Below are 22,069 nucleotides of genomic sequence, written 5' to 3' on the forward strand. Positions count from 1 at the left end.
ATTTTCAGGACTTGAACCACATCTGTTCTTCCCAGTGTGCTTGTCAAGAAGATAATGTAATATTGATATTTTCTCGATTAAGCTGGTTGTTTTCTAGTGGAAACTAAGGAGAAAGGAAACTTCTGTGTCCATTTTTCGTAGTTTAATTTTATTGAACAAGAGTGTTTAAGGGAAGCTGTGGCTCATAATGTAAAATCACCGACGCCAGCAGTTTCCAAATAATTGCTCTGATTGTTTAGCTAAATATTTATGTTATTTGATTGCATGTGGAAGGAATGTGACTTATTATCTCCTGTTCCTTTTCTGTATTTTGTTGTTAAAGCATTAGAGCATATTGGGAATATATTGCTACTAGATTATCCGTGCATGCATCCTTTGTTATTTAAAGGTTGTGCACAGCTTTTGGAAGTTGTAGAGGACACATTCATGGGAGAGTACAAAGACTCCCAACGCTTTCAGTGTTTAACAGAAACGGAACACGCGATGTTGTAAGAGGAAAGTCCATAAAGAGACCAGCGACTGTGTGCAGGTGCAATGTGAATAGCTAAAGGTGTGGTAAAATTAATGGTTTCACTTGGTTACATTTGCTGTAAAAAAGTAACTCCATAAAGCTTGCAGTTTGTGTTTCTCAAGTGCCTGAGTTGTGGCATTCACAGGTAATAAAACCTTTTAGGTGGGTAATTCAGTCGTCAAATGGATGTTAGGATTCTCTGTCAGAATAGAGAACTCTGTTTCTTGCATTTGGTGGTTGATTCAAAGAGCGGTTTCTCTGCAGTGTGTGCTTAGTTGCTTTTGTGAATCAGGATCTGCGTGTAAGATTTGCTGCAAAGCTCCTTCGGCTCTGTGAGATTTTACAGTTTATTTCAGTGAAAACTGGGTTAGGCCCATTTAATGTCTGGGACAAATACTGTAAATACAGATCAAGAAGGTGCAGGTTTAATTCTGACCTATTCCTTTGACCTGCTAGAACAACCCACACTGCTTTGAAACTAGCTCTTATGATTGTATCTTTCTTTGTTTCTCTACCTCCAAGCATAAATGATATCTGTCTTGTAAAGTGTTCTAAGATTTACTGATGTGTTACTATTACTTATTATTATCTCTGAATTGTGCCTGATGAATTTTACCCAAATGTTGTCATCGAGTCTTCCACAGAGTGTGGCTACTGCAGTCAGAGGGCCAGTGGGAGTGTTCTGGAGGATTTTCCTTCTGTTCACGTAGCCGGTGCAACCAAATACCCATTGCTTTTCCTCAGGAGTGGAACGATGGATCTGGATCAGAAATATTAGTATTGTTGCTGCATTCAGTTGTTAAGTTGTGGTGGTGCAGCAGATTCACTAAACTATTGTCTGGGTCATATTAATACAGACGTGCTGAAAGTGTTACACTTTGCTGAGATGTCAAATCTGACATAGGTTAGAATTAAAAGTTTCTGTTGCAGAGATCCACAGATGTTCTTTTGTTTACTTGTTCCAAATAATGGAAAGCTTTTGCTGTTTTGGGCTGGGAATAGAACAATAGGTCTGGAAATAAAGCTACTGTAATTGTTTTTAATTTATATTATTATACTGTTTAGGCTTAGGTTATGCTCAGAAAAGGGTTTAAGCTGAATTAACCTTCTCTATCAACAGTAACTTGAACAATTTGAATAATTGTATACATAGTTTTCACTGTCATCACAGCAAGATGACAAGATTCAGCCCTCTATGTATGATTTCTGTATCAGCCATCTGATACAGAAATGAGCCATTCTGAAGTATCTGGTATCCATCTGAGTTTGCTGCCCTTGAAGAAAATGGGAATTTTTCATTTAGAGCAGACGTAATCTACAAAATTGAGAAAAAACAAACTCTATGTATGCTGAACCAGCAGGGTAGAAACAGTAGGCGTTTGGTGGTAAGTACTGCTGAGGCAAAGCTTCTCTTCACTGCTACTGCTGACCTTTTGTATAGGATCTTCTCCTTATAAGCTAATTGTGTCAGTTACCCACTCTAGCTATCAATCTGAATGGCAGCCTAGAAAGTCCAGTTTTGTCTCTGTTCAGATACTCCTGCCAGACAGAAGAGCAGAAACCTATGTGTTCTCACTTCACTTTGTACTTTTTATCTCAAGATGCTTTTAGTATGGTATTAGGACAGCACAGGCTGTCCTGCCAGCTGTAATGTGCAGAGTGAAAAGATGTTAATATTTTCAAAATAAAACCCTTCCTCTCTTCCTTTAAAAAAGCCAGCATAGTTGAAAGAAATAGCTCTTATGGCTGGCTGTGATGGATTCAAAGTGCAATGAATATTGTATGAGCTGCCAAGCTCTGTACATCACTGAAGACTTGTCTTTGGTAGCTTGTTGGCTGGCAGACTAACCTTATTGCATTATTATCCCAAAAGGAATATGACTTGTTGCTTCAGTAAGCTATGATATTGTAAAAGGTTCCACAATATCATTGGAAAAGGCCTGGATGCTGTATTTGAGCTCACATAGAATGTACATGGATTGATTTTGAATCCAGATCCAATTTTCCTGACTGGTGTGTTTGTAAAGCGTTGGTCCCAGAGAATTTTGTTTTGCATTTGCTCTGGAGATTTTATCTTCTATTTTTTTTTCCTTTCCTGCTTATGCTGGCAGTATTTCTGTGTTCTGTTTAGATGCTCCAGAGGCAGCACATCCCTCTTTGTGTTTTGTTTTGCAAGCCATTTTTACTGAAGCTTTTTGTTCATTTTCTTAGTTTCATCTGAGTCATTAGGCTTATCTTAATGTGTCAAATGATACACATAGTGATGACAAGGGGAAATAATTCAACACTTGTACTTGCCATTTGTCATGTCAGGCGGTTCTGAGCATTTTATGTGTAAGTACAATGAGATTTTGCAAAAGCAGTCTGCATTTGCCTGAGTCTGTACTCTTTAAAATCAATTATACTTTAAATTCTTCCCACACCATAGAGGCTTTTATGTCATATGTACTTCTTTATAAATAACTTATATTTAAATTTATGCACAAGAAACTTATCGGATTTTTGTATCCAGAAGAGTATATATTTGAAAGATTTTGAAGGGATAAAATATATTTCCTTGCCATGCCCTAGAACATTTTTTTGTGTGTTTGTTAAATGGAAAGCTATTTTGGAAAAACAAAAACAAACAAAAAACTACTTCCTAATTATTTTTTTTCTTTTTGCTGTATTTATCCTGCAGAATTGTTATGCTGTGAAAGATAGCTTTTCATTATCTTGCTGTGTGAAAATTGCTTCTTGGAACTGGATGGTGCAGTAAGTGCTAATATTTAATTTCTTGTGATCTGAGTTGAAATCTTGACTTAGGTAATAAGTAAAGGGAAGTTTGTTGACTGTATAATAAATGAAAGGAGCTAATTGGTTGGAGGGGAGAACAATCTCTTTGAAGAGGCAATTACAAAGTTAATGGGTAGGTGATAATTTAGCAAAATAGGTGTGTGCATTTGTTCTGATTGACTGAAGTGAGGAGAGAATCGTTCAGGGCTAGAAGCTTTCCACATTTCTCTTTGTTTCTTTACTGTGAATTCAGAGTTTACTTTGGTGTGGACCATATTTGCCAGCAAGGAAAGCCAGTGATGCTGCTCAGGCACAAGGCTGGGCTCCATGGCTACCTTTTCCAGCTGTAAGAAAAAGGCACCTCCTGTGTGCTCTTTCTCTGATTATCCCATTTGTAAAAGAAGATAGCAACACACCATTTGTGATGTGGCAACCTCTTATTAATAGAAGGGACAGTCATTTACACTGTGTTTCTGCAGGTTTTTTCCTAACACTGATCTTCCACCACTTGGAAGAAGATGGGATAGAATCGTGGGTGCCCATATTCAGACAGCACTCTGTCCCCAGAGAAATGTGAATAACAAAAATAACTAATTACTAAAGAGGAAAAGGAAACACTCTGCTTGAAGGCAACAGAATGCCAGTGAGTACTCTGGGTTAACTGACTCTGATAATCACAATGTTCTCTGTGAAAACTGGGATTTTTTTTTTCTTACTGGTAAACCTCAATACTACATTTTGTAAAAGTGCCCTGAAATGTTTAATCTCATAACCACTAAATAGGAGATGAATCAAGATTTCTCTTTTGGGGAAATTCAAGTTTACTTCTCTCAAATCTGAAATGTCTTGAGAATCCTCTGTGAATTTCTCTTTGTCCTTACTTTTTGTGGTCTGTCATAATATGTTTTCATCATAAGATTGGTAAACTGTCCATGGGTCCTGGCCTATATAAGAAAAAGAACACAAGAAGTTTCCTAAATATGTATCCAGTTGTGACATATTGCATCTAGAAGGTGCATCTTAACAACTAATTGGATTGGAATAAAATAAATAGATCCCTTGCTGAAAGTTTAATTTTCATTGAAAAGATTGAAATAAAACTATTTAGTGTTTCCAAAGCAAAATTTTTCAAACGGTCATTCATTCACTGTTTTGAAGTTTCTGGGTAACTGGTGATGGAAGAAAAAACTGAGCTGATCATAGGTGGTGGTTCTTTTGGGAGAGATCACATAAAATAAATAGGGGTGCTATATCCCATGATTTTTTTTTTTTTCCCAATGGTTGCAAGTACCTCTGATTCACAGGAGAGCACTGTTAGTCATTCAGTTCTGCAACATGAACTTGCGTTGCTACATCTTGACTTCATGTTATTTGCATCTTTCCCCAAAACAATATCTTCATACTCTCACAGTAGGGGTTTTGAGCTTCTGACTGTTGTAATTCTACGCAGTTGCCTATGGTGTAGCTGTACGCTCTTTTCTTTTTCATCATAGCTTGATATCACAATCTCTGTGTTAAAATATTTGAAATATTTGAAACCATGAGTCAAGGAAGAAACCTAAGTTCAATCATGCTTAAGATGAAGTAGCATGGATGTGTCTTCAAAACTACCTTCATCTATCGACAGGAAATTGTGTTTATAATGGTAAATGAGTAATTGTGTACAGACCTCAGCAATTTCTTGACCTTCATATGACATTGTTCAGACATTGAAGGTATTGCTGTTCTGTGAGAAGTGCAGTGGCACATTGCCAGGCTGTGAACTATGTGAGTATCTAACAAGAAGTAGACCTGAGGGAGACAGTTTTAGGGCAGGCTTAGATTGAATCTTACCTCATCCCCTTGAGCCACCAGTGCAACAGTTAAATAAAACACTTTCTCTGAGACCCTTCCTTCCTCAGAAACACTGTGAGATGTGACTAGAATCTCTCATTTGGTAGACCTACCTTTGCCACATTTTTGATGATAAAACCTATTTTCCCTGGTTGAAGATGGACTTCAGCTATTTCTTTGTCTTGTCTGCGAAGCACCACACACTGTGTCACCTGAGGCTGCTCTGTAGGACCACGTGATGGCAAAAAGTCACAAAAAAAGGCTGTTGTCCGGAGGGCAGACTGCTCTGAGGGGTCACTTCTCTCTTTTTGTGCTGAACTCCAAGCTCCAGACACAGCTGACATACCAGAAATGTGTGAACTGATGGTGTCATGAGACAAAAATCAGACAAAGGACAAGTGCGTGGTTAATATTTTTTGTTTGCAAAGATGGGTACAAACTGGAACACAGGAGGTTCCACTTAAATACGAGAAGAAACTTCTTCACGGTGAGGGTGACGTGATCTTTTCGAGGTCCCTTCCAATCCTTAACAGTCTGCGTGTTCTGTGTGTCTGTATGATGAAAATCCAAGTATGTTACATCTTTGAACAGGTCAGTTTATATTAATAGATTCCAAAAGATTCAAATACGTTAGCAGCAGTTTTCTTCTGGATGTTACTCATGCTGCAGACTTCAATTGTTGATAAAGAGGTTTTTTTAAGGCACACATTTTTATCTACATTCTTGTGACTGCTTTTTTTATTGAGACAATGTAATTTCTAAGTGTTTCCTTTTGTTAATTTTTAACATTTTTCTACTGATTCATCCCTTATTGGACCACTGGGCTGGACTAGATGATCTCCAGAGGTCCCTTCCAATCCCAACCATTCTGCGATTCTGTGCTGCTTTGAAAAATTATTAACTTTGCTTATCTGGACTTCTTGAGCGCCATTGGAAAATATTAGTTCTTACTTCTGTGTCTTTGCTCAGGAATACAAGCATACAGTAAAAAAAATGTCCTAAAAGTCTGTTATTTGGCCACAGAAAGAAGATGAAGAGGAAAACTAAAGGTTTGAGGGTTTAATCCATACTGTCAAGTGATCCAGAACCACTCTGTCACCTTCACTCTGGTAGAGGTCTTGGGCAGCTTAGCTGCTTCTAAATGAACTCAAGAAACTTGATACCGTACAAAAGGTCTCTCAGAACCTGCAGTCATCAAAAACTACTCTGTCTCTTTTGTACATCCTGATCACTAAGAGGTAAAGCCCAAAATCTCTTCTGTATACAATAAGAGAAAGGGTAAATTATGTAGCAATTAAACTCTCATCACACCAGTGTTTCATCACACATAGTGTTTACCAGTACTGGAATAGCCCATTCTGATGGGTTACCAGACTGTTTTTCATCAGGGTCATGTTATCTATTCAGCGGAAAAACAAATGGACATAAATTATTGAGAAGTACTCTGGGTCTAACAAATTCTAGAAGGAACCAAGTCATAAATGGACAGGCATAAATGATTACTGGATGGAAAACTTTAACTAAAATAGGCTTTCAGTGAAGTACTTTAGACATCTTACATCTTATATGATCAAATATTTAATATAAAAGCTCAAATACTCTTGGCATAATAAAATGTAAACTTCCAACATCAAAAGCTTCTGTGAAGTTTTCGTGCCAGTTGAATGGACTGGTACCTGTTTTCTCTGTGTGCAGGATTAGCTTGATGGAGAAAGATTTGTCAGCGTATTGCATAAGCTGCTACCACCTTTCAATGTCGGGAAGAATTTGAGTTGTTATGATCCACTGAACAAATCCATGCAGCACAAAATACCCATTGTTATATGGATGCAGTTGTTTGTAAAGTCACAAAGGCATTTAAAGTTTATCAGTCTAGTTATGGCCAGGTTCTAAGAACTTACATAAAACCTCATATTTTTATTCTCAATACATTAGTAATTTGAGATTTCAGACACATAATCAGTGAAAAGAAAATGCTCATCTTACTACATTACTTTTGCAAACTGGAATGATCTATTTTGGACTGTGTGTAATAACACATCACATGTATTTGTCCTTTTTTCTACTGTGTGGAGGTATTGATTGCCCTTTTTAAATGGCTCTCAGTGTAATGCTTGTTGTGATACTTTTCAGTTGGGTTGTCATAATAATGAAGGATTAGGTCCAAAGGCAGGAGAATCTAGATTCTAAATTAGTATCCAGCCTTTTAATGATTACAGTTAATTAAAGAATTTTATTTAGTAAACACACGTGTGCAAAGGTACCAGTAGTTAGTCTCTATGCTTAACAGGTTTGAGGCTCTTTTCCTTTTAATCTTTGGTTTGAACCTCAGAGTCTGCAGACTTAAATTTCTCTCTTGATCATCACTTGATATTATATCACCTGAAGTAAATTCTTACTGTAGTGAGCAGGTAGGAAATAACTAAGAAAGCTACTTGACTCTAAAGATCCATTTCATGCCAGGGCCAGATTCTGATGCACACATTTGTGTTATGCATAACTTCAGGAGTGAATTAAAATGAAGATTAACGTTTAGATCAATATAAATTTAGCAGCCTTTAGCATTTAAGGTTTTTAAGGCAGAATATCCAGTGACCACAAAATAATAGCCCTTCTTGAAAAATCTTAGATCAGATGACCTTGTGGAGTTACCATCCGGTGTCTCAATTGATTCGCACTCCGAGTTGTTCAGTAATATTTTGGTTTCTGTGCTAAGGAGCTAACAACCATTTACGCATTTTTAATTTGCATTTTAAATCCTTATATTGTACACATATGAACAGAATACCACTGGTATTTTCTGGGCATTACTTCTAGGTTTAGAAAAAGAGTATCAGCTGTCACTGTAATGCTGTGGTCCCAAATACATCTCCCTAAACACGCAGTTTGCAGCGCCTGTTCTTGTTTACCCGGGTGAGAAAGGTAAATGTGAATCCCCTTCAACTACTTTCCCTGTTGTTGTTGCTACACAGAAGGCAACCTTGGCAGCTGTGTGACCCAGATACCAAGATCTGGAAGACTTTCCAATTGTAGAATGTGCATCTTGGTTGCTTGTTGAAAAAAAAATAGCATTTTCTTTTGCCTAAATTTTAATTGAGCTGTTCTGTGCAGGCTTGCAATTATTGTGATCGTCTGAAGTTTTTCTTTAGTAGTAAGTGCAACCATAACGTATTACACTCAGTGAAGGATTTAATAATGACTCTAAAAACTACTCAGTACAAACGTTATATTACGGACTGATACTGTGCAAGATGTTGTGCAGGACACTCTTTTGGCGTTGGCCAAATTATGTAAAGGGATATGACGTTGAGACACTGGCTATTTTAAATGACATCTTGAATAGTCTTTGGCATCATTGATGAAGGTTCTAGCACTGTGCAATGCACTGAAACTGAGTAGAGTCATTGGATGATCTGCAGATCTGATGTCACTCTTCAATCCCTAAATTTGAAATTATGCAGAGATAGTGAACTGAATCTTGTTTGTTGTTTAAATCTACACCTTATGTCAAGCACCTTTCTTGTGTTTACTTTCATGCCATGAAGAATTTCCCCTTAAGTACATATAGAAACAAGTTATAGGAAGGTCACTGTTTTCATGAAATATTTGCTGGGGCAAACCTAGTGATTTAAAGCTGTGTGATATTTTTACCAGCAGGTTTCTTGCATTGTTAAGCAGAAAAGAGGGAGGATAAAATGTGATTGAATAAGTATAAATTGGTGGCTCACAGATATATGCTGCTGGCAGTTCTGACAGTAAGGCAGTAAGCATGTTACTTTTCATGTAGATAAGTCAGGTTATTACAGGGTGAAATATTCATGCATATCTTTTAATGAAGAGTGTTTGTTGAAAATTTAGTGTTTTATCTTGAAATTGCCTAATTTTTTTCTAAAAACGTCAAATATTACTGAATTGTTGCCGGTAGGAAGTGGGAGAACTAGTTATTCATAAACTCGGGGGGATTCTCATTCAGCCCAAATCACACTCTATAAAGTGAACAAAGCAGGGGACTTTCTCATTAAGGTTGTACCTCTGTTGTATCTCCACAGCATTATTGAGATACTTTGTGCTTAATTTGATATAAAAGCTCTTATTTATTAGTAATTCTGTAAAGCTAACAGTTCTTGTGGTTCAGGTGAATCCCATGAGATGCCCAAAGAAAAGTGCAGTTCCTGAGAGAAGCAGAATAAATCTTTCTGTGAAGTAGGTCAGGCAAGAGCAACATGGAATCAGTGCAAAGTAAAAGGAGATTGAAGAATACTGTTTCAAAATAAAGTAGGGTTTCATATTATAGACCTATTTGACATGACCAGACTGAAAGCTTAACTTAGATTCAAATATATAAAATGAAATGTTCTTTGTGGGTACATTGCGGCCAATGCTTTGTCTATTTCATTACTTTTTTAGTTAAAAAGTTCTCTAAGAATAAAAGTAACAGATGTTCTAGGTCAGGTTTATAATTTTAAACAGACAGGGAAAGCAGCTGTTATTCATGTGGACTTCATTAATAAACAACAACAGTAGTATCTGATCTGTAACAAACAGTGAAATAAATCAGTGCACTGGGACTATAGCTCTAAACCTGAGCACTCAGAAACTAAAGTGTAGATATTTCTCTATGAGAACAGAAATTAGCTTGATAACTGATGGTGGAGGATGGAGAAGGGTTGAGAGAGTCCCTTCTGCCAAACAACCTTGACATTTTCTGGACTGAAAACAGGTGAGAATAAGGATGAATGTGTGCAGCTCACATCCACCTTTGACAGAAAATCTCTGAGCCTGATAATGAACTTGAACATCTTAAGAATGCTGAGACAGGATGAAACTGTTGTGCCAGTTCTGAGTGGATAAAATGCCAAATGCTTTTTAACCAAGTTAAAAAAAATGGATCGGCTGTTGTGTATCAGAGCCAATGGTTCTTATGCCTCCACATACATTACCTTTGTCACTGAAATATAGATCCAGACATTTCAGAAAACACCTCTGTGCAATGACAGAAATATTCAAGGTGGACCTAATCCACAGAAGTTTGGTTTTGATACTTCTGTATCCAGTGAGAGAGATAAATAGACAAAGGTGGAAAGCACCTGCTAGGTTATACATTCAGCTCTCTCAAGATGGAAAATTCAAGAAAAATTGTTAGTGGTGTAAAATCATTTTGACTTTGTAGCAGAACTTGTCAGGACAACAAGATCTGTTCAGTAGGATGCCCAATGCAAAGCAGCTGTGAACAGTTTACAGTATTTCTGGGGCTCCTCTTTGCAACAGGAGACTGTAATTCAAAATGCATGCTAGCAGGAGAGCATGGTAGGCTTGTCTTGATGTAAGTTTGATGCCAGAACAGAGCCCGTGTAAGAACAGTTGCACCTTATTTTCTTTTGCACATTGCTGCGTTTTACCAAGTGGCGCCTTCCAGGCCGAGAGCTTCGGCACACAGTGTGCTTATGTGGCATCTGATGCACAAGAAAGACACTGATCTCTATTCCTTTGTAAATATGTGGAGATGATAAATTTCAGGCTGGGTGGCTGGCAAAGAGTAACTTGTTTTGCTGCCTGCAAATTACAGACTATTGTTAATTTATGACTAGATTTCTATATAGCAACACACAGCTAGCCCTTCAAGGATATCAGTCTTTGGTGCTATTTGGAAATACTGTGCTTTCCTTAATAAATTGCAGGCAGAGAGAACTAAATCCATTTGGCTGTCTGAAAAATGGTATTGGCCAAAGGCCTACTACAGTAAATGCATGGAGGAGAAGACATTTTATGTCATTTTATCATTAGAAGGACTTGGACATAAAGTCCTCGCCTTCTAAAGAGAAAAGGCCAAGCTAAGTTGCAAGCCATTTGCGTGTACTAGGCAATAACTGAGGTCTCCTAAGCGGATCTAATACAATCTGTATTTCAGGCTGTTTAGCATTAAATGACATTAGTTTCTGACAGTGAAGTGGAGAGACCACTCAAATGTTTTTCTAATATTTGCAACATAATTTCAAAGGTCAGTGGTAACATAGTTTGCACCAGTGTTCCCAGAGCTAAAGCCTGCCCTGAACTCTCCTTTCTCTAGAGCCAATTACCTTCTGTAGCTTGGCATGTTCTCCAGGAGCAAGGACTCCTTCAAATATGCTCTGTCTCCAGTAGGCGTTTCTCTGGCAGTTAATGAAATTTGAAGGAAATACCAAAACATCTTGGTTTCAAGGTTGGATTCTACCAAAGGGTTTTGACTTGTATTCCCAGAACAGAGCTGGATTTTTGCTCCATCTTTCTCATCCCTCCTCTTTCATTCTAACTCTCTTCCATTCCCCGGGAAGGAAAAGAAGTAATATAACTCTGTTACCAAGCAAACGAATTTTCAGCCATCCAAGTACCAGCCTACACTGCACTGTAATAGTTACATATCATTATAAACTGCTTTTACTGATGAAAGGGTAATATTATTTTGCTAACTCATTTATTGTGCTCCCTCAAGTGTTAATTTTTATAGCACTCAGAAATGTGCTAGATTCTTCACAGATATATATATAGGACTAAATTATAATGTAGATAACCCAAAGCACTTGGTTATAAACAATTATGCTTCGGTGACCTAGTAGGTGACACCCTATGTTTAAATGTTTTAAATGTTTAAATGTTCCTGTGAAACAGTGTCCAGATGACTTGCAAAACAGACTTTTAATCAATTCTGATAAGCAGATCTCTGCTCAACAGAATTAAGGAATTTTGTATGCCTAGTTTTCCTTATGTTTCTTTGTTCTACACAGGAACAAAGCTATAGCTGCTCATTTCCAACTGAGCTGACAAGTGACACGACACTTGTTTCAGTCAGTGTATAGTTTGTTTATTCTGTGAGAAGTTAAGTATTAGGCGAGATTTTTCTCTGTTACACTGTGTAAGTTCAGAGTTTCTTAAGCTTAACAAGACAGCATCGTTTTGCTCTCAACTCAGTGCAGTCTTGCTTTGTTTCTATGTTGAAGACACCTAAATTTCTTTTCTAGGAATACCAGGGTGCCTTTTGGTATTAACAAGGTGAGCTACGTCACTGCTAGTAACTGGATATCATTCGCACATATCTGAGATACTATGTTATTAGTAGGATGCATTAATTTGAGTATGCTATTTGTTTATAATTAACTGAAGAAATTTGTGGTACTAGAAAAACTATTACAGTAGCTGATACAAACACATTTGGTAATGATAGCAATGCCAAGTTTAAAGCTTCCAAGAAGAATTACTGATATTAGTACCACAATGATCACTATTCCTGTTTGGCAGCACTATGTAGATGTGGAAGTGATTGGTTTTATGCTCTTTTAAGTTTACTTTAAACGTGCACACTATTAGTGTCTTTTTAAAAAACGTTGCAGAAGACTATTCTAAGACTATAAAGCTTTGTAGCATAAAATATACATGCTGCACAATAAAGAAAATCTCTAAAATCTCACCACACTTTTATCGAAGAGAAACACTTGAATTTATCTTCCCTGTGAACGTTCTGACATTATTATGCCCTTAAAGATAAGGTGGAGAATTATGCTTGTGAAATAACTCATCCTATGAAACACTCAAAGCAGGATGAGATGAGGAGATCTCAATTTAAAAAGTGTGAAAAATGGCTCTTGCATTTGAACGTAGAGGTTGAATTTTTCTACTAATTTGCTCATTAGGCATGTATTTCTGTTTTATCTCAAAGCTAGCAAGAAAGTGATCTTTCATTGCGCAGCTGCAAAAAAAGTAGACATTTTAGAAAAGAGAATTACTGTTTGGCCTGTGTTTTATGTGTACTAGAAATATGTCTTCCCACCTTAATCTCAATTTACTAATAACCTTAAGTTTCTTATATCACCTCAGGAATTTCAAGGTACTCTTTGTCATGATTGGTACTTTTAATTGTCTTCTGCAAGGACCACGATCTAGTTGATTATTTAAACTTTACAGGTCATAGATAACTATTAAAAAAACCCTCAAAGCCAAGTATAAATATATATGAATAAGATGGGAGAGATTTCCTTTCCAGTACTAAATAGAAAGCATATGTCTAAGCTTTCAGAGTGTGTTTCTATTTCTATAATTGCATGGATAAAACTAATTACACCTGTTATACTGAGACAAATATGCCATCTATCTACATGCAACTTCAGTGCTTCAGTTTCTAGCTTGGAATTCTGTTCCACAAAATGAGAAAAGTAATTTCAAAGGCTTGCCTAAAAATATGTCAACAGTTACATCTGCTGTTCTCAAGGTTAAGTAAAAGCTCTTTCTCTCTCTGCTGTATGTAGAGACAGTGATGAAAAAGGGAATCTTCTCAGCATTGCTAGTACAGACCAATTTGGCTGTGACATTTTTTTTCTGGATTAGAAAATGAAACCTATGTGGTGTTCACTGCCTGGAAAAGTGGTTATTGGATGCAGTACTAACTGTGCTCAAGAGAAAGAAGGGGCTAAAAAAGAAAAGCAGTTAGGTATTGTCTAACAGCAACAACAGCCATTTCTTAGAGGGACTCATGAAAGAACATAGCAAGGCAGAAAAATTATAAGAGGAAAAAAACCCTATGCATGAGAGAGACGTGTAAAAATGCATTGAATTGTTGTGAACTGGATAAATGGATTATGTAAATGACAAACTTAGATTTCAATTATTTTCGTTTCCTCATTGGCTCCATTGTTATAGAAGATTATCACCGGTTGTCCAGTTAAAAAAAGTCAAAATGAATATTTTAGATGATCTCGGAAGGAAGCGTTTGTTGTGGTTTTTAGCCACTGGCATGCTATCTTCTCTTCCCACATGAAGGGAAAGCTGTTGAAGATAAAATAATGGAAAATTCTTATGTCATGAGATATTTCTCATCTGCCTTGCCAAAGTGTATAAGCAGTGGGAACGCAGGATTTAGGAGCTCAACTTAGGAATCACATTTAACTCACTGGAGAGGAGTTTGTGGGAAGTGTCTGATTAAACTACAGTGAATCGCAGGGGTGAAGGCATCTCTGTTCCTAGACCAGGGAATACCTGGACTGTAAAGATTCACAGAAATACGGCAAGAAATTAAAAAATGGAAAAGAACAATGCTGCACCTCACTTAGACCAAGGAAGTCTTCAGTTCACATGGTTTGTATGCTTAGTATCCCCATGGGTACTCAGTTTTCCTACTCAGAGCTCTGTAAGGGCTCTGACTGGTGCTGGATGTTGCCAGCTGAAGCGTTAGTCTTTGAAGACATTCAGAAACCAACTCCATTCAGTTGCTCTTGGAGAACTTCTCACACTTTGTAGCCTCACACTCATGATGGAGCAGAGAACAGGTTTCGGTCTATGTTTTTTACCTTCTTTTGCATCTGTCTTCAGTGTCTTGCTTTACCTGAGAAGACTTCTCTGATGGAATTTTCCAGTCCCTTTGCAGTGATTCAGCAGCTCACAGGAAGCTGAAGAAAATGTAAGGATGTAACACACATCGTCTTTCAGGGTTGTCCCTTAAATAACAACTTGACAGTACACTGTGTCTGTGATCAGAACATCCTGTTGTGCCCCTATGCAAATTCAGAAGCTGCTTTATAGATGTACCTCTGTTTAGACTTGTGCTGCATGGAAAAGGTGGTAGGCAGAAAGAGAAAGTAATTTTATTCTCTGGAGAGCAATTAGTGAATAGACTGTGATGAAAGACCTTGCACAGCTGCACAAAAAGCTTAAGAATAAATTTCATTTATGCATCCTCAATCCAATAACCCATACAGAGGGTATTTTCAATATTATGCTATAGACAAGTGTCATACCACTTGCCGTGTTCCTTAATATTAAGACTAAATCTGGTAGAACCATAATCTTGTGCCCTTTCTTCTGAAAGTTAGTAAAACAGAAGGAGATTTATTTCCATTAAGAGAGCAAAAAGAGGAAGATGCAGTCTGGAACCACTGTGCAGCTCTATGCAAACTGATGCGAGATCTCACATTGCCTCTTCTCCAGATGCCTCATAGTCATATCTTGTTTACTTTGGTTTGTGAAGCAAGAAATTTCACCAGATGTTGATAATTTCTGCTCTCCTACTCCGCTATCCTACTGTTATTCCAGGGACTGAGTGTTGATATAGCAAATTATCCTCTGGCTCCTAAGCACAAAGATCAACCAATCTACAATTTAAAACACACACAGCATCATAATAGATAACAGGCAGGATTTAATTTAGATCAGTATATTGATTCTGAGATATTATATATTTTAATATTCATTTACAAGTAATATATAATATCACATATATAGATAACTTACTAAGCAGGTTATTTCAAGGTCTGAAAGCTCAAGTTATTCCTCATCTTTGGCGCTGATTGTCATTGTTGCTATCCTTATGCAAAGCCTAATATCTGACATCACTTCTCATACCTAAATAAACTAATGAAGCAAGTTCAAGGAGGAAAATTAATATTAGAGTCATAGAGAAGCTGAATATATACTGGAACAGTAATACATGATTCTTATTTATAGCACACTGCCAGTGGAGTTAAGCAAGTTGTGAATATATCTGTATATGCATAACAGATAGGGGTATTTTATTGCTGCAATCACAGGATATTGATATATAACCACTGTAAAAGATTTCTGGCAGTGGAAATTAAATTAATTAGCATCAACTTCACTTTGCCAAACTGCTACTGAATTATTTTTATAGTGAAGTTATGTAAGTTGGGTCATTTAAACGCATACATCCATTTTCTTTTCTCAGCTAAGTACTTCTGACTTAAAATCCTAAACCTACAGTCTTGGAAACTCTTGTGTAACACTGATGGCTTTAGAAAACTTCGATGCATGTTAGTGAGATATCCTTGTGAGTAAATGAGTAAACTGGTTTACTAGACTTTTACAACTCTTAAAATTGCCTTCTGTAGAGCTAGAAGGTTAAAGCTGGGTTAAATGATTTGTAAAAAGACATTTCTTTTGGTTTCTGTGTATCTCTTAAGTAGTCTGTGACCAACCTCTGAAATTTCTCAGGTGTATTTTACATAAGTTATTGAAGAAATTGTATGAGGGAGGACAAATTGAGTTGTAATGTGAACATTGGGTAGTTGAGAAAGCGTTTAATACATAGGATAGTGAATGCAATCCCGTACCAATTTGGTTTCATAGGTCAAGGGTAACCAGTAATCTGGCTGCTAACAAGTAATGCATACATTGGCTACCATTTCCTGACTATGTTTCATACAGAAGTAGAATAATATTCTTTTAAAGATGCAGTCAGAGTGGTATTATGTTCATAGTTAGGCTTTACATATTGATGCATAGTCAAGCAAAATGGTAATTTGGATGTAGCATCCATAGTAGTAATTTCTGTGAAATGAGACACATTAACCAGCATTAAAATTTCCAAAGAAAACCATAGTTGCAAATGTGTAGAACTAGACACCTAGCTGTTGGAGTAAAACATCCTGGTTTCTCTTTGAAACCAGATAAAATATGTAAAAACTGCATTAAAAAAAGTATGCCTGTGGCTATTACACTACAAATAATAGAACACTGAGGAGTCCTATTAATTTGAGGGTAAAATTAGCTACACAGGGTATCAGGCAGCTACCATTAACATTCAGGTTTGAAACAGTAACATGTTTTTAATGCTTTGCCATAAATTGCTTATACGAATACTGTTTTTCATAACATATCACAGTCTTAAAGTTCCTTGGCATTAAATAGCCATACACTTTGCAAATTTACTGAAAGGGGAATTAAAGAGCTAATACACTATCATCTGTGTATTGTCTGCATAATTTAATGCAATGGAATATTTTTAAAAATTATCTTAATTACAAAAATCAGGGAACTAATACCATGGTATTGGCAACATGTCCAATGAAGTTATGTTTTCAGTCCTGTATCTGAAGTTATCGGATAAAAATTACATCACACTTCATATACAAAGGATGTCCTGAAAAGTTTAAAGTTGTATCTCTGAGAAAGCAGGTTAGTGTAGCCACAAAGACTCAATGATCACACACAAGAATATTCACATAGTTAAAAATAAGTTACAACCATTTACACAGGCACCTTTTGTACATCCAAACAAGTATTTTACATGTAGTATAGGGATATTTGTATTTTTATGTTCCTTATATACAAATTATAAGCTCTCCATGCATGCAGAAGGTCAAGAAGCAGTTCTCTTATTTGAACCAAAACTGCTGCAGGTCCCATGTGTGCCTGAGTGTAATCCAGCAAATGTGCTCAAGTGTCTTCTCAGAGCAGATCACAGCATCGGGTTCTTCACAGGCTGTTGTGTTTTGGGGGAAGTTTCCAGAAGGGACTAACACCCAAATTGTTAGATCCTTGCCCAAGATGTAGAACATCTTGTGCTTAGTCCCAATGAATGTACTTTCTTTGTTGACATTGACTGTGCTCATTGTGAACCCAATGAAAAAGAAAGAAAGAAAAGAAAAGCATTCAACTTCAAATTAAAACTACTCCAGGCCTGAGAAAGAATAGTGATCTTACAGTCTAAATACATTTTGGTTGGAGTATGTTTTCTGTATTTGAAATTCATTTACTCTAAGCATTTAAAGCAAGCCATTCTACTGCTCTGTATTACAGGTAGGTTGAAAACCCATATAAATGCTACAAAGTATTTAATTTATCAGAACATACAAGGAAAAGTTAATATAATGGCAACAAAAGGTCAAAACACTATAAAACATTAAGATTTTCTAAGTTTTTATTGTAGCCTCAAAATGCTAGTGATATTGAATTTATTACCAAAATTGTCATCATATTCCCCACCCCTAGTTGTTCCTGCTTCCATGGTTCCTTGTGCTGTATTCAGTCTTGAGAGCAAATTAAAAGCTGGTACAGGCCTCATGATTCTATATCAGCAGCAAGGCTTATCTAAATTAGTATTTATTATAGTCAAACACAATCATGGGATGCATTTTTGCTTGTGGGCAACTTCATTTCCAGGAAAATGGCATAAGGAAGAAAGTGGTTCATTGTAAACATCTTATTGCAAGAGGAAAGAAAAAATGTGCATATACATGTATATACATATATATATATCTCTAATATGTAAACATCTTTCCCAAAGCCACCAGTGTTGTCACTGTGAAAAAGCATGGTAACAGCAAATAAACTAAAGAAATGCCAAGGACCCGTAGTCAGCCTTCTTAGAAAGCAAGTACCATTTTCTGTTGAGCAACATGGTGAAGAACTATTAGGTAGCAAACTTAGCACTTGAGTAATTTCAGTAGTATCACTGGAGTTCTATTTGCTTATAGCTGGGCTGATTCTGGCTCTCTAGTATTTAATATACGCAGATTAATCGTCAATGGAGAACTTACTGCTGCATTAAACATAAAGTGACTCAGGAGCTTACATTCATCAAAAGAATTCAGGGTGGATAGCGAAGCTCTTCAACTTCTACAACGAACAAACAGAAGTTATGCTAAATCAACACATTCAGCACCCTCTTAATTTCTTGTGAAGAGATTAGTAGCAAAGAAGTATTAAGTGGGATTTTTTTTTTTTACTTTTCATTTACAAAAAAAATGTTAGCAGCAGTCTGGCAGGAGGACTGACGCTGGATTCTACCTGCAAAACAGAGAACACACCTTTAATATGGATGTAGCACACACTTCTGTTATTACAAATAACAGGCATAGTGGTTTTCCCAGAATATTGGAAGACCACAAATATAGAACAGTAATAGAACAAAATAAACGGACCTGTAGTTTTTGCTCTTCAGGACTAGCCATCCCTCTTTCTCAGGGAATCTTACAGTTTAATGATATTTAACCTGCTTTCTACCCTCTCAGTGAACATTTCTATTCTATTGATGTTGATTTTCCAGGTAATATTTTAGGCAACTTACAATGCACATTCTCACCCTGACTTGCTTTCCATACACCTGTTGAGCTAGGAAATATATGCACATAAACTTGGTGCCAGCACAACTGAGGAGGTCATGCAGAAGCTTTAGCCCCCTGGATTAATTTATTTTTGTGTCACCAAAATGAACAATGAGAACATACATTGTTCAATCAGGAAATTGTGTCATTAGTGCTGAACGTATCCCCTCAAATTTATTGTATTAATAGATTTAAAAGTTAATTTTTGCATTCCCTTATTTTTATTTATTTTTCAGAGTTTCTGTTCAACTCAGATTAAAATACACACATATGGAAACTTCACCTTCTTTCAGGTCCATGTGTAATTGCCTTTCATCTTTCGAACTTCTTGAGATTTTGATAAAAACATATGACAGAAACAGAGTGTTTTCGTTTTGAAAATAATTGATCACTCTTACAGGGACAAACGGCACATATCTGTCTAAATGTCACATAATAATCTTGCCTTAACCTTATATTCCACTTAATCTTTGTTGGCCTGCACACTGAATTCACACCAATAGATCAGCATTTTTCCATTTTGTTAACCAAACAGTTCTTTGTCTTTTACTTCCTTGTCAGCCTGAGAGTTAATTACACTATTATACTGTGTTGTTACATTTTTGGTATTTGTGCCTCATGAAAATTTAGAGGCTAAAGCAAAACAGCAGTTTCTGTTAAAAAAACAGAAGGAGGTACTTCACACATTTAACCATGCTCAAGTCAGTTTAGTTCTATGGGAGTCCTGACATGAGTAACACTGGTAACAAGTGCAAGTACTTGTACAAAATATTGCATATAAGCCAGTGCCTTCTCCTGATAGTTTTTTTTACTGAGGGTATCATAAAACATTAAATAATCTTGAAAAATATTTTCCAGAACAGCATATATAGACAAAATAAAAATGCTCTGTACGGTTGTATTTTATAGTCAGCTTTGCCATTATTTTTCAACTGCAGTCCAAAATTAAAATTCTTTAAAAAGCCCCTGCATTTCAGTTGGAAGCAATTATTCAGGGGAAGCAATAGTAATTAAGAGCCAAGACAACTTTATCCACATACAACACTTTCTTGCTTTACAGCCCCTTGGAGCTTTAGACTTTAATGAGTCTGAACTTCATGGTTATATTTTTTTCCTTTCCATAAACTCTAGCAAAAATGAACATAAATCACTAATGAGTTTCTTACACTGACCTGCCCACTTAAATTCAGAGGTTGTGAGAGTCTTAAAAGCAGCAAGCTCTTTGTTAGAGCAGACAAAAAACAAATGGACAAGCCACACCAAACCCAGTTAGAATCATGGACTAGAACCATGGAATAGTTTGGGTTGGAAGGGACCTTCGTAGTTTTTAGTCTCCCCAAATAATGAGGTTTCTAAGGTGTCTCATAACTACTGTGTTTGAACACAGGGAAGCTTGCCCTATGCACCTCTTTGGTTATAGTGAAACAATTCAGATCAACAACACAGATTGCAAACTGCAGAGACCTCCAAAAGTAAGTTCGGAAGCAGGAAGAGAAGCTGAGTGCCCCAGGTGTAAAGGGTTAGGGCTAAGGGCGCCCAGCTGGGACAAGGGCACCAGCGGGCACAGCTGCAGGAGCCAGGGCACTGGCCTGGGCCTGGAGAACAGTGCTAGTGTGGTAGAACTTGAAAGGAAAAAGTATAGTACGAGAGAGAAAAGTAAAGTATTGTTTGTCAGATGACTCATTTGTCATTGTCACTGATAGTGTGACATAGTAGCAGGCATCTTCTGGTTTTGCATTACTCTGAATCCAAGCTGTCCTGGAAAGAAGGCGAGGGCTGGGTCACTCTGTGTGCTGGTGACTGCAACTAAACCCTCCTGCTCTGGGAGCCAGGCAGCAGAAACAGCTTAATCGTAAATCCTCTCCAGCCTGCTCCTAGACTGAGACATATATAAAAGGTAAGTGTCGTTAGGGTGATGGGCTAGTTATTACTTAGGAGACCTTTTCTGAAGTTGCTTATAGTTTTGGGTACTTTTCTGCTTCTGTTTGTAATTTTCTTTCTCACTCTCCTTGGTCTGGCCTTTAAAAGTAGAATTTTCACTGGGTATTGAGTGATGACCTTTTTGTTTTTAGGAGCTGTTGGTTGCATTGTTTATTTTCCTATTCTTGAAAGTTGAAACGCTGCTAAGTTACTGAGAAAGCCTTACTTTGTGAGGAGATTGGAGGGAAAAACTGCTTTAGTGACTTTGATCGATGTCTGTTTTTCAGACATTGTCTTTATAATTACGGGAGTTGCAGAGTGCACAATGACCGAGGTTTGTTTCTTAAGTAATGTCACAACTGATATTATCTAAAAATATGCTAAGGTAATTTAGAAGACCCGTGAGTACTGGATAAAGTAGCCATTAAATAATTTTTTTTAAAAAAAACCTTGTTGATCCATTATGTGGACAAAAATACCAAAAAACAATTGCGAGTTTCCACTTGGTTTTCTTTATTCTCATTCCTTTACACCTGGTAAACTTCTGAAACACTAACTTACTGAGTTACTGCCCTATGTGCAAACTGTACAGAGCTGTGCTGCTGATCTTAATAGGGTGATGACCCCCTTATTTGTGGTTCTAGTTGTTTCATCCTAAGAGAAATATGAGATGTTCGCCCACAGCCATTAAGAACTTTTCCTGACTTTCTGATGAGTACGGAAGTACAAGATGAATATAAGTATTTAAGTACTTGAAGATAAATAAGTATGTCCAATTTGCTACCCTGTTGTGAGAGAGAACCTTATCTTTTCCTGCCTTTTTTTCCAGAAGGCTTGCTTTCTCTCTCTTTTTCTTTTTTTTAAGCTCTCTGAAGTCATTGTATTTGTCTTCAAAGTCTGTGATTATGACTACTTCCAAGAAAAAGGCTCAAGGAGGGCAAAGATTCTTTAATCTTTGCAGATGCACAGCTGCTTGTCGCTAGTGGGCTTACAGCATTGGTACTGGGTTTTTTGTGCTTGTCATGAAAGCTTAGTTTAGGATCTATGACTTGCTGATTGGGCAATTAATTTAGAAGTAATGAAATACTGCTGTGGTACAACATAGAGTTTTAAGCTATATGAAATTTAATACGTGTATAAAACTATGTCACAATTCTATACTGCT

General features: G+C 36.9%; 1 long non-coding RNA gene across 2 annotated transcripts in view; it reads left to right on the forward strand.

The window, feature by feature from the left end:
* Positions 1–22,069, forward strand: part of LOC309442183 — a 249,176-nt gene that overhangs the window by 171,529 nt on the left and 55,578 nt on the right. For both annotated transcript variants that reach the window (XR_014184557.1, XR_014184558.1), the window contains 2 exons: positions 3,192–3,265; positions 3,766–3,929. This is a non-coding gene — a long non-coding RNA (uncharacterized lncRNA). The remainder of the gene's footprint in view (positions 1–3,191; positions 3,266–3,765; positions 3,930–22,069) is intronic.

Source organism: Streptopelia decaocto (assembly GCF_964273445.1).
Source record: "Streptopelia decaocto genome assembly, chromosome: 7".
In the NCBI taxonomy this organism is placed as follows: domain Eukaryota; kingdom Metazoa; phylum Chordata; class Aves; order Columbiformes; family Columbidae; genus Streptopelia; species Streptopelia decaocto.